This window comes from Protopterus annectens, chromosome 6.part0 (genome assembly GCF_019279795.1).
Source record: "Protopterus annectens isolate FY-2018-M chromosome 6.part0, PAN1.0, whole genome shotgun sequence".
Taxonomy (NCBI): domain Eukaryota; kingdom Metazoa; phylum Chordata; order Ceratodontiformes; family Protopteridae; genus Protopterus; species Protopterus annectens.
In genome coordinates this window covers 1807277468-1807289266 of record NC_056737.1, presented here as the reverse complement: position 1 = coordinate 1807289266, position 11799 = coordinate 1807277468, and positions in this window count along the sequence as shown.

Below are 11799 nucleotides of genomic sequence, written 5' to 3'. Positions count from 1 at the left end.
CACAAATTACCACATAGGTGGTAATCCATTAAGTACAGAAGAAGTAATTAGGGACCTGGGGACCCAAGTTGACAGCAATCTCTCATTTGACAACCACGTGGCCAAAGTGGTTAGAAAAACATTTTATATAGCCCACCTAATCATGAAGGGATTCACATCTAGATCAGGGGAGGTCATCGTGCCTCTTTACTCATCCCTCATCAGGCCCATAATTGAGTACAATGCCCCTTTTGGGATGTACCTTACCAGACACCTGCAGCAACTGGAAAGACCCCAAAAGTACCTCACCAAGAGGATCAAAGGGCTCAAACAGATGCCATATGCTGCCCAGTTAAAGAAACTCCAGCTCTACTCAGTGGCATACCGCCTGTTCAGAGGTGATCTGTGCCTGATGTATAAAGCCATGTCCAACCCGGAATTAATGGACATGCTGCACCTTAGAAAATCCAAATCCCATCGAGCTACGCACTCGAGAGACTTGAACCTCAGCACTGAAATAAATAGGACATGCTGGAGGGACAGATTCATAACCCAGAGGCTCCCTTCACTCTGGAATAAAATCCCAGTCCAGGTTAGGCAGAGTCCCTCATTGACTCTCTTCAAGAGGAATCTTGATGAGTGGATGGGAGATCGTAGGTTTACCCCAGGTATCACTTCTGTGTCACTGTTAGACAGAGGCACAGTATACTAACCTCGAAAAATGGCATAGCAAAATAAATTTAAAATGGGTGGCGGAAGCCAAACACATTCTGGCTAGGCTTATAAATGCCCTAGGGCAGATAGCCTAGTATGAACCTATGAACCTATTATTTAGAGTGGCTGACAAAAGTTAAAAGTATTGAAGAATAAGGTGTCTCACAGAACAAGAAGAGACACAAATGTAGGGTACAAAAATGAAAATAAGGGATTATCTATATAAAACGCAGGTGTTTGGAAAGATTGCTGTTAAACAGCTAATTGTTGATAATGACTCCATTTCACAAAAATGTTTAGCACAATGACTTATGCAAAGAAAATAGAAAGGTTTGTTGCCAAACGTAGGGAGCCTATAACAAGAAAAATAACCATGAATCCTCTAGATGCATTAGAGATATGTCAGAAATTTTGTGAAAATTTGTGTAAAACAGAGAAATGTATAAATAAAGAAATACCACAAATGGAAATATTTAAGGAAGACTTAATTATGTCAAGGCTAGAGGTAGATGAGGCTCAACAGCTAACAGTTAAGATAGCAAGACATGAGCTGAAATGGTGATGTATAATCAATCTTCAGGAAATTCTCCAGGAACAGATGGTGTTCCAGTGAAAGTTAGGAGGGAAGAAAGAAATTTGGCAGATTGTATTTAACAGCATTTTGATATTAGGGGAAGCACCAGCATATTGGAAGAAAGCTGTGGTTGCTATATTACCTAAAGACAGTAAAGACCCATCAGTCCTAACTTTATATAGATCCATTTCAATTTTAAACTATAATTATTAAGTGTTTATGTCTATACTATTTAAAAGAATGGCAAAGGTGTTAACAAAATTGATAGACATAAATCAATGTGGTTTTGTGGAGGGGAGGCAAACATTTGATAACATTAAAAGAACAATGATGCTCCAAAGGGAAGCAGAATGTATGAAAATATCACTTTTTAATGGGTTTGCTGGAGAGACATACATGAGCTGGGATTTTAATTAAGGCAGTGGAAACATTTACACAATAATAAAGTTAATTAATTTAATAAAAATATGAACAGATATAGCACATAAATAAATTAAGAGTATTTAATAAAACAAATTTGATTTAAAATATTCTTGTGAGATCATGAATTTTCTTGATATCTCTTTATATTGTGATGAGATTGGGCATTAAGCTGCTAGAATTTATAGAAAGGATACCAAGAAAAATATCTGTTTGCATCACCCTAGTATGCATTCAGGTTTTATTTTTAAGAATATTTTAAAAGGTCAGTTTTGTAGGTTATCTGGGTTATGTTCTGATAGAACAATTTTTGAAGTTACCTCCATGTGAATGACTTCTTAGTAAGGGGATACACTGTTAAAGAAGTGAATAAAGTAATTGATAAGGTTAAACAGCTTTGTGATGGTATAATAATAGGGTCTAACAGTGATTTTATTCCTTGTGTTATGACCTGTTCTAGTAATGTTACATCTGTCATAAGTGTTGTAAAAGAGAACTGGCCTATTTTAATGGCATCACTTGATATTAAACAGATTGTTGGTACTTCTCCTAGAGTAGTGTTCAAGAATAAATGGAATTTGAAACAATAATTATGCTCTAGAATGCCAGTTCCCTTAAATTTGGTCATTAGGGACCCCACTTTACAAATCTTGAGAGGCACTTATCTTTGTAAGAATTACAATTATTGTAATTATATAGATATGATTATTTTATACATACTTGTACTAAATACAGATATGAATTATATCATCATGCTGAATGTGACAGCATTAAGTTAGTTTATCTAGCTAAATGTACTGTGTGCCCTTCATTTTATATAGGTAAAAGAAGATTACGTGACACAATAGCCCAACAATTATATGATAGAAAAAAAATTAATATTTCCAGTGATTTGACTAAACATATTTTATCTAATGATATTGTTCATAATTTTAAGTTTTTGGTGTTGCAGTTGATCTATGTGGATGTTAGAAGAAGTTATAATTTAAATAGGACAGAGATCTGTGAATATGAATGGATTACCAGATTGAATGCTGTGCATGTTCCTGGCATTAATGAGTCCTGTCCTTTTAAACCTGTTTTAAAGAAAAAAGGTTTGCATCATTAATTGTAAGTTGATATTGAATAATTGTATTAATTAGAGTCCGTATGTATAAGATGCATATGTTGGAGTTTTTTAGATACCCGAGAAAGCATTTTTATGTGAAAGCTTGTAATTTCCTTTTTATTAACTTTATTTGTTGTGTGCTATATCCGTTTGTAGTTTTATTATTTGTCTTATTCGAACAGCTAGTTTTTTCCAGTGTTACTGTTTTTTGAGGTTAATTAGTATCATCAGGTTTAATTAGCTGTTCAGGAGACTGATGAACTGGCAGGGAATGGATGGGTGTGCCTATGCATGATGGGTGACTCCTCGCTGATACACTTGCTAAGGGGAGGTGTGGTTCAAAGAAGGGAGTTACCCTCTGATGTAATCATGAAGTGTGGGGTCAGTGAAAGGATATGTCATAAAAAACATCCCCACGATGGAAGCACAAACGAGCTGGGCCTTCAGGACCCCTCAGAATACACGAGTGGCCACAGAGAAAACAGAGTAAATCCAGGGGGATTGGAGTATAGCTGGTAGACTGGCATGGACATTGAGTACTGGGGACTGGGCCAGTAAACACGAGTTCTGATAATCAAGAAAAGTTGGCTTTATTTGAAGATATTATTTTTGTACCTGATCATTTCAGAAAAAGACATCTCCATTTTAACTCATCCAAAAGAAGAAAAAGGTTATTAGCTGCAGCAGTCAGCCTAGGTCCTTATTCTTGAAAAAAAAAGGAAATAAATTCATTCTTAATTGAAGAATCCTTACAAAATTAAGGATTTGTACTCAATGGTCTATCATACTGTTTACAGTCTAACATAAACATTATCATCTGGGCCAATGGCCTGATATTATAATGGGAAAATAATGCAGACTAAGAACCAAGTGATTGTGCTCCTTTGACATTAGTAGCTTGTCAATCCTAGGCTCAGAAAAAAATCTGGAGAGAGACAAGTAAATAACTCTTGGGGAGGGACCAGTATTCTCTGTTCCTACTGTCTCCAGGTATCATTCAATGTATTTTCCTAATATCAGCAAACAATACTGCTAGAGGCCCGAGTGGAACTTTCTTATAGGTTCATAGGTTGGTACTAGGCTATCGGCCCTAGGGCCTATACAAGCCTAGCCATAACAATTCCCTGGCTATTTCTTCCCACAGTATTTACTTCCCTGGTACCCTGTCTAGCAGGGCGACTGATGTGATCCGGGGTGAATTTCCTATCTCCCATCCAATCATCAAGGTTCCTTTTGAAGAGGGCCAAAGAGGCGCTCTGCTTGACACGTATGGGCAGTTTATTCCAGAGTCTGAGGAGTCGCTGGGTCAGGAACCTATGCCTCCAGCATGTTTTGTTCATTGTGATGACAAGGTTTAGATCCCTGGAGCGTGTGTCTCTGAGGGATTGGGATTTATTTAAGTGTAGCATGTTTAACAGCTCTGGGTTTGACATGGCCTTGCATGTTAAGCAGAGATCGCCTCTGAGTAGAAGATATGTGACAGAGTATAGGTGGAGTTTTTTTAGATGGTCAGCATAGAGCATCTGCTTTATGCCTGTGATTCTTTTAGTGAGGTATTTCTGCGGCTTTTCCAGTTGTTGCAGATGTCTTGAGAGGTACATACCAAACGGGGCATTGTATTCTATAATGGGTCTAATGAGGGATGAGTACAGTGGGACAATGACCTCCTTTTTCCTGGATGAAAAGCCCTTTGTGATGAGGTGTGCCACATAGAAGGATTTCCTGACTGTTGTGGCGATGTGGTTATCGAAGGTCCACCTGTGTCCCTAAGTCTCTTATCACACTTTCACTGTTTAGTGTACTGCCACCTATGTGGTAATTCACGGGTATATGTTTTTTCCTAAAGGGGATAACTATACATTTCTTGGCATTGAGCTTGAGCCCATGGCTCTGGCACCAAGCATCTGTTTCTGTAAGGCCCTCTTGTAGAATATCCACATCATTTGGGGATTCAATAATGGCGCCCAGTTTGCAGTCATCTGCGAACTTTGTTAGCCAGAGTTCCTTAGTGTTGGCCTGTACTTCAGAGAAGTAGATAGCAAACAAGAGGGGTCCCAGGACTGAACCCTGAGGTACTCCACTTGTCACTTGTCTGGAGCTGGATTTGGAGTCGGCTACTTTTACAGTGTGGGTTCTGTCAGTAAGCCAGTTGGCAACCCATCAAGTGATGTAGGGATTAATGCCCAGCTTAGTAAGTTTATCTATGATTCCAGAGTGGGGGATGGTGTCGAAGGCCTTGGCAAGATCCAGATAGGCAGTGTGGACCACCTTACCCTTGTCCACGGCTCTGGAGACTGATTTGAAGAAGTCAATCAGGTTCAGGAGACAAGATTGGCCCTTCATGAACCCAAACTGCGTGGGGTCCAGGGTTTGAAGGTTGCCAATGTCTTTGTTTATAAGTTCCATGATAATACGTTCCATGGCCTTGCTGATCAGGCTTATAAGACTGATGGGGCTGTAGTTCCCGGGATCCAATGTGGATCCCCCCTTGTGGAGTGGGATAACTGTAGCTGTGTGCCACTCAATGGGCACGAAGCCTGAGGTGAGGCCAAGATTAAACATGACACTTAGGTGAGATGTCAGTTAATTTTGTAGTTCATGTAGTACACAGCCTGGGATGTCATCTGGTCCCATGGATGCTGTATTCTTAGCTTTGGAGAGTGTGCTTTTTACCTGTGTTGCCATTATTACCAGAATTTGGCAATCTTTCGGTACTGAGATGGACCCTTTAGGGGGTGAGATGGGGGTGATGTTTGCACTGAATCGATCTGCCAAGATATTGGACTATCCTTGGGATCAGTATATTTAATGTCATTCTGTTGTAGCTCAGAGCAGATCTGAGCATTGCCATTTAGATTCTTGACATAGCTATAGAATGCCTTGTGGTTGTCTTTTGAATCTTTGGCAATTTTATTTTCGTAACTAGCTTTGGAGGACTTTATGAGGGATCTCAGCTTCTTACTGAGGCTGGTAAGGGAGTTTTTTGCATCTTGGGATTTTCCTCTTTTCTGCAACAGTTTCTTCCTTTTGTTGTAAAGTTTGTTTATGGCAAGGGACCACCAGAGTGGCTTCCTTTTTTTGGAGGAGAGCATCTTGCTTCTATTGGGGATGGCACGATTCATGCACTAGTGGATGTGCTCGTACAGTGCCTTAGTGTAGAATTCAGCAGTCGAACTTTCAGTTCCTGTCTGCATGGGTATCATGAAGTTTGTCACTTCTGACTTGAGTAGCATGAAGTTGGCTTTGAAGAAGTTTTTTTAGGGAGGTTTCCTTACTGGGGAGTGGGGTGGGATGTGGATGTCAAGGATGATTAGCTTATGGTCAGACCTGACCAATGAGGGGGTGACCATAGGTGTGGAACATTTATTTCCCATGTTGGTAATGACCAGGTCTAGGATATTGGAGCCCCTGGTGGGACTAAGGATTAGATGATCCAGGGCATTGGAATTTATGAATTCCAAGAACCGTTGGGCAAAGGTGTTGGTACAAGAGTAGTTTTCCCAGTTAATGGCAGGGTAGTTGAAATCACTCAGTATTAGGGTATTTGGTTGTATCTTAATATTTTCCAGTATGTTTAGAAAGGTGTAGTGAGACTCTTGGGGCATGGTGGGGGATCTGTAGCAAGCTACAATGTGGATTGCAATCTTACCTAGTGTTAGCTGCACCTGGAGAATTTCAGATACATTGTGTTGGGCAACTAGCCTGGTGTTGTGAATATCCTTGGTGAATATGGACACTCCTCTGCCTTTAATGTTTCAGTCCTGGTTTGGTAGCTGAAAAGTGTGGTAAGAGTTGTTGCCTGGTATTGCAGGGGTGCTCTCTGGAGCCTTGAACCAGGTCTCAGTTACTGCACAGATATCAATGCTCTCCATTTTTAGGAGTGCCTCAAGAGAGTCCATTTTGAGGTTTAGACTTCTAGCATTAAGTAGCATTACCTTCAGATTGTGCATGCTCAGTGTGAAACCTGTGCTCCAGTCCCACAAAATAGTCAGTCTATCTTGAAATGCAACCCATTCCTTGTGTATCCTTCTGGGTGAGTCTGTTTGTAAAGCCCAGTGAGGATAAACATTCAGAATAAAGATATTAAAGTCCTCCAAATAATCTTTCATTATTATATGCCTTCCCTCCCTATCCATCTATAGGCCAGTAAGTTGCAAGGGGATCCCTCCCCAAGCTGTATAACTATCCCTCTGCTACAGCCACCAGGGTAAGAAGATTGAACAACTGGGAAATCTGTTAATCTCAGCAGCTTTGAATGCTCTGTTTCAGAAAGATGTATTTCATACAGCAATACTAATGACATGACTACCTGGGCATTGCAAAAATCCATGACCTCTTAACTAGGTTAACTAACCGATTAACATTCAATGATCAAACAGTATACATGTTGATCCTTTAGTCATCATATTATGCAACCTTGTTAATTAAACATTATGACCAAACTGGCACTGTTAAAAGGCACACCTCTTTCACTGCATAATACTAGTCAGTCTTAGAAAAGTAAATAGAACATGTTTATTAATGACCTTGGGAATATCAAATCTCTCATAGGTAAAACTTCTTGCTTCCTCCAGGAATTCAGTACTGCATCACAAAGTAATTGAAGTAAACATTAACAGTACACTCAAACCAAATAATTACTGCTAACATTTATAACCCAGAAACTATATACAAATACAACTGGTGTCATCAACACAGGAGGACAAAAACCTCTATTAAGAGTAGCAAGAAGAATGAGCTCACATTGCCAAAATGATTCTATTAGGGGGAAAATAACTATTTTATGTTTCCATGTACTTCTTCCTTTTTCCAGCATCCCCCAGCCCATAGTAATATTCTTTTAACCATGACCTAATTACAACTAAGCATTATTACTTGCCTTATAGAGTCAAGAGAACCAACAGGAAAAATAGTAGAAGCTAATTGCCTAGCATAGCAAGCAAGTCTGACAGTGTAAAGCCTAGCTGATGAGAAAATCAAGGTGCTTAGTCTGTCTCAACAGGAATCAGCTGTTGAAGGATATACAACCCTTGTGCAGTAGCACTCCCATCTCAAAGGCTTCCAGTCCAGTCTGCCGGTCAGTACACAGACAGTAATTCTTGTCCATCAAAATAAGCATATATTTCTTGTGAGAGCTATGCAAGACTCCAGAACACTTATCAGGCAAATGCCAAAATGAACATGTGAAATATGAATGTGTGTGTGTGTGTGTGTGTGTGTGTGTGTGTGTGTGTGTGTGTGTGTGCATGCCTGCGTGTATGTGTGTGTGTGTGTGTGTGTGTGTGTGTGTGTGTGTGTGTGTGTATGTTTTATGTAAAATAGTTACTCCACTTAATGTTTCAGAGCTGGTGTAGGATATATAATTGTGCTGTGGAAAGAACTACATATAAGTAGGGAAATGGAAATATTTAATAATGTCTACATATGCATGTGCACACACACACACACACACACACACACACACACACACACACACACACACACACACACACACACACACACAGATATCCTTGTACTTGTTGCTGCAGTTACTACCATTTGTTCTTTTTTTCTGCCCACTAAGATTGGCTTTTTAAGAGTCAGTGTTAACAAGTGGAAAGGTGGCTGTAGTAAAGGATTTTAATAATGACTACAATTACTACCTTAAAAAAGTGGGCATTGCAATGGTGTCACCTTGTGGCATTATCTTTGCCAACTTGGCCATGGTAGGATGGGAAAAGAGATACATCCTGGGTAGTGCTTATGCCAATAATATTATTTTATATTTACGGTATTTGGATGATTTATTCATCCTATGGAATGGTAATCAACAAACGACAGATGAATTATTGGCTTACATCAATAGCACTGCACATTACTTACAATTTACTCACATGATTGGTGATAAGGAAATTAATTATTTAGATGTCAACCTCAGTAAGGACAGAAGGAATGGAAGGTTTATTGCTAAAATACATAGAAAACCTACTTATTCTAATTCTTTTCTGCATTTCACAAGCTCCATTCCTATGTCCAAAAGAAGGCGGTTGTAAAAGGGCAATTTACTTATAAGGGACAAATTTAAAGATGGGGGTAAGAATGATAGCAAGAAGAGGCAAAAATTTAAAAGCACTTCTTGAAATGGGTAGTCAGAAGAAAACACATGGGCAAGGAATGAAAAAATGTGGTTTGTGCAGTTTTTGTAAATTTATGCATCAAGGACAGTATGTGGAAATTAATGGTAACAAATATAAAATAGACCACAGGCTGAATTATAACTCCAAAGCAGTGGTTTATGTAGCTAGATGTAAGCAGTATCCCACTTACTACATAGGAAATACTACTAGAGCCCTAAAAGACAGGGTATATGAGCACCAATATGCTAAAAAGAAATCAAATTTAACTAATGCCCTCGCTAAGCATGTGCATATGTATAATGGTCATAGTTTTGAATTTTGTGGCATCCAGCAGGTAAATGAGCAGCTTAGAGGAGGGCTATGGATCTTGCATTTGGAAAAAGCTGAGTTAATGTGGCAGCTATCTTTATATTCTTATGTCTGGCCTGGGCTTAATGATTATTGTGCCATTAACAGCATACTAAAATTAAAAGCATTGCTCAGGTAGATTAAGGAATTTTAGCATTTGTATGTTTTGGTATCAATTTTTTAATCAATTTTCCTGCAGGCTGATTTTTGGTATGTAATAACTTTTAATCATTTTCAGTGAATGCAACAAATTTAATAATTAGTATCTATTTTGTAGATGTGAATGTGAAATGCAACTTTAAATTTGATTGTCGCATTTTAATAATGACATAATTTCCTTCTCAGGGGGGACATTTGAATGATATTTAACTAATTGCTTTGGTAACTAACTGTTTGGTCTGATGAAGTTTGTGAATCCACAAATGAAAAGCACTTCACCTTAATAAACAAAGAGCCTAGTCCGAGGTTTAGCTGTGTTTTTTGTTTCTTTTAACAAGTTTGTCTAGTCATTTATCATTTTTTGGTACATTAACCACTTTGCCAGCTGGTGACTCAGAAGTCATCATCATTATCATCACCAACCCCCTTTTGATGATGATGATGATGATGACTTCTGAGCTATTGCCCTGGCAAGATCACTCATGGAGATCTTGTCAGGGCAGAGGCTTGTGAGTGTCTTCTAATAAATGACTTTATTACTTCTACATTGAGATCCATTGTTGACAGTAACCTGTTAGTCCCAGAAGAGCACACAGCTGTCTTAATGTTGTGGGACATGGTGCAGCTTTCATTGCAGTAACATGTGACGGTAGAATTTGCCTAAAGCCTTCTGAAATAAGGTGACCTAATTATCGAACCTGTGATTTACATAACTACAATTTTCCTTTATTACCCTTAAATCCCACTTCTGCTAATTTAGTTAAAAGAAAACTAGTATCCTGCTTGCAGCAGTGAGAATTTGAAGCTAGAAGTAAATCGTCTACATACTATATTAGAGTAGAACCACATGGAAGATCAGTTTTATCTAATTGTTTTTTTCATTGCTGTAGAGAAAAGAGTAGGTGATTCTACATATCCCTGTGGCAAGCTTTTCCATGTATACTGTTGCCCTTTGTAGGTAAATGCAATCAAATACTGACTATTTGGATGCATTGGAATAGATAAGAAAGCAGAGGAAATGTCTGTCAATGAAAACATGAAGCAGTTGGTGGGATAGAACTTAATATTGCAACAGGGTTAGGAACTACAGGAAACATTGGGTGCTACTACAGCATTAACTACTGGTAAGTGTTGTACAACTCTATAAGTATTTTTTTCTGTTTTCCTGATGGGTAAGATTATTCCTTGCTGGAGTAGTGCAGAAATAACAGGTTAGATTCCTTTCTCTACCTCAGTCAACAAAATATATTGAACTACCATAGTTAGGCTCTCACAAAGTTTTAAAACTACTTTTACAAGTTCTGCATCTTTTATGAGCCCTACTTCATTTTCATGAGTAGTTTAAAAATATGGAGGGACTGTTTCCAGTCCTGAACCAGCACCATCTGTGTTTTGTTCCACTGTTACAAAAGTAAAAAGTGTATATTTATCTGTACAGTATCAATTGCATATACTTCCAATGGAGATGGTTCATTTGGAATGCCAAGGAAAACTCTTATCTGGATTACAGTAAATGGCACATCATAGTTTGCATAATAAATCTCTACCTAAAAGATTTAATGGTGCAGTATTACTACAATAAAGGCATGATGGTCTTCTGCCAAACTGATTTGGACAGGACTATGTTTAGGTTCTGTATAATCCAGAGGAACTCAGGACACTTCCATCCCAAAACAGTTTTAGTGGAAAGTGGGAGTTTTTCTACATTTGCTAAAATAATCATGGATCTAGTTGCTCCTGCGTCAACAAGAAAAGGAAGAGAAGAGTTACTGTAATATTAGCAAAAGGAGCTTCCTGGACAACTGGTACCAAAGGAAATAGCTGTGACTCATATTCTGGCCGTCCTAATGGTTTGGTTACCATGCTGGTGTCTGCCACTCGGTATTCCAAACTTGAGGGTGTCTTTTTCTTGTTGAGGTGCTTGTGCATTTGGCGTATTTGTTTGCGTAGAAATGGGCATTCATTTCACTATTGTCCAGCTTGTCCACAATTAATGTAATTAGGAAGATGTGTTTCATGCTGTGGGGCTTGTGGTGATGTAAGAAGGTAAACATTTTGATGATATTGCCTTGGGTGTTGAGACTGAAATAATCTAAATCTTCATCTTTCTCCATGATTCCTTTTCCACCTTCCCTGACTCAGTGAATCAGTATCAAATAGTTGAAGCTGAATGCTTACTCATATCCTTTGTTGTTCTTTTTCTTCTCTTACTATATTGCCTGCTACATATTGTGTTTCATTAATGATTTCATGAATGCTTAAACTTGGCCAGTTGAAGCAAACCTTTTTAATCTGTTCCTGTATTGGTGGTAACAAGCTTTCTATAAAGGCCGCAGACAGCCCACTGGATACCACTCCTTCTGTTGGTACTGGATGTCCAG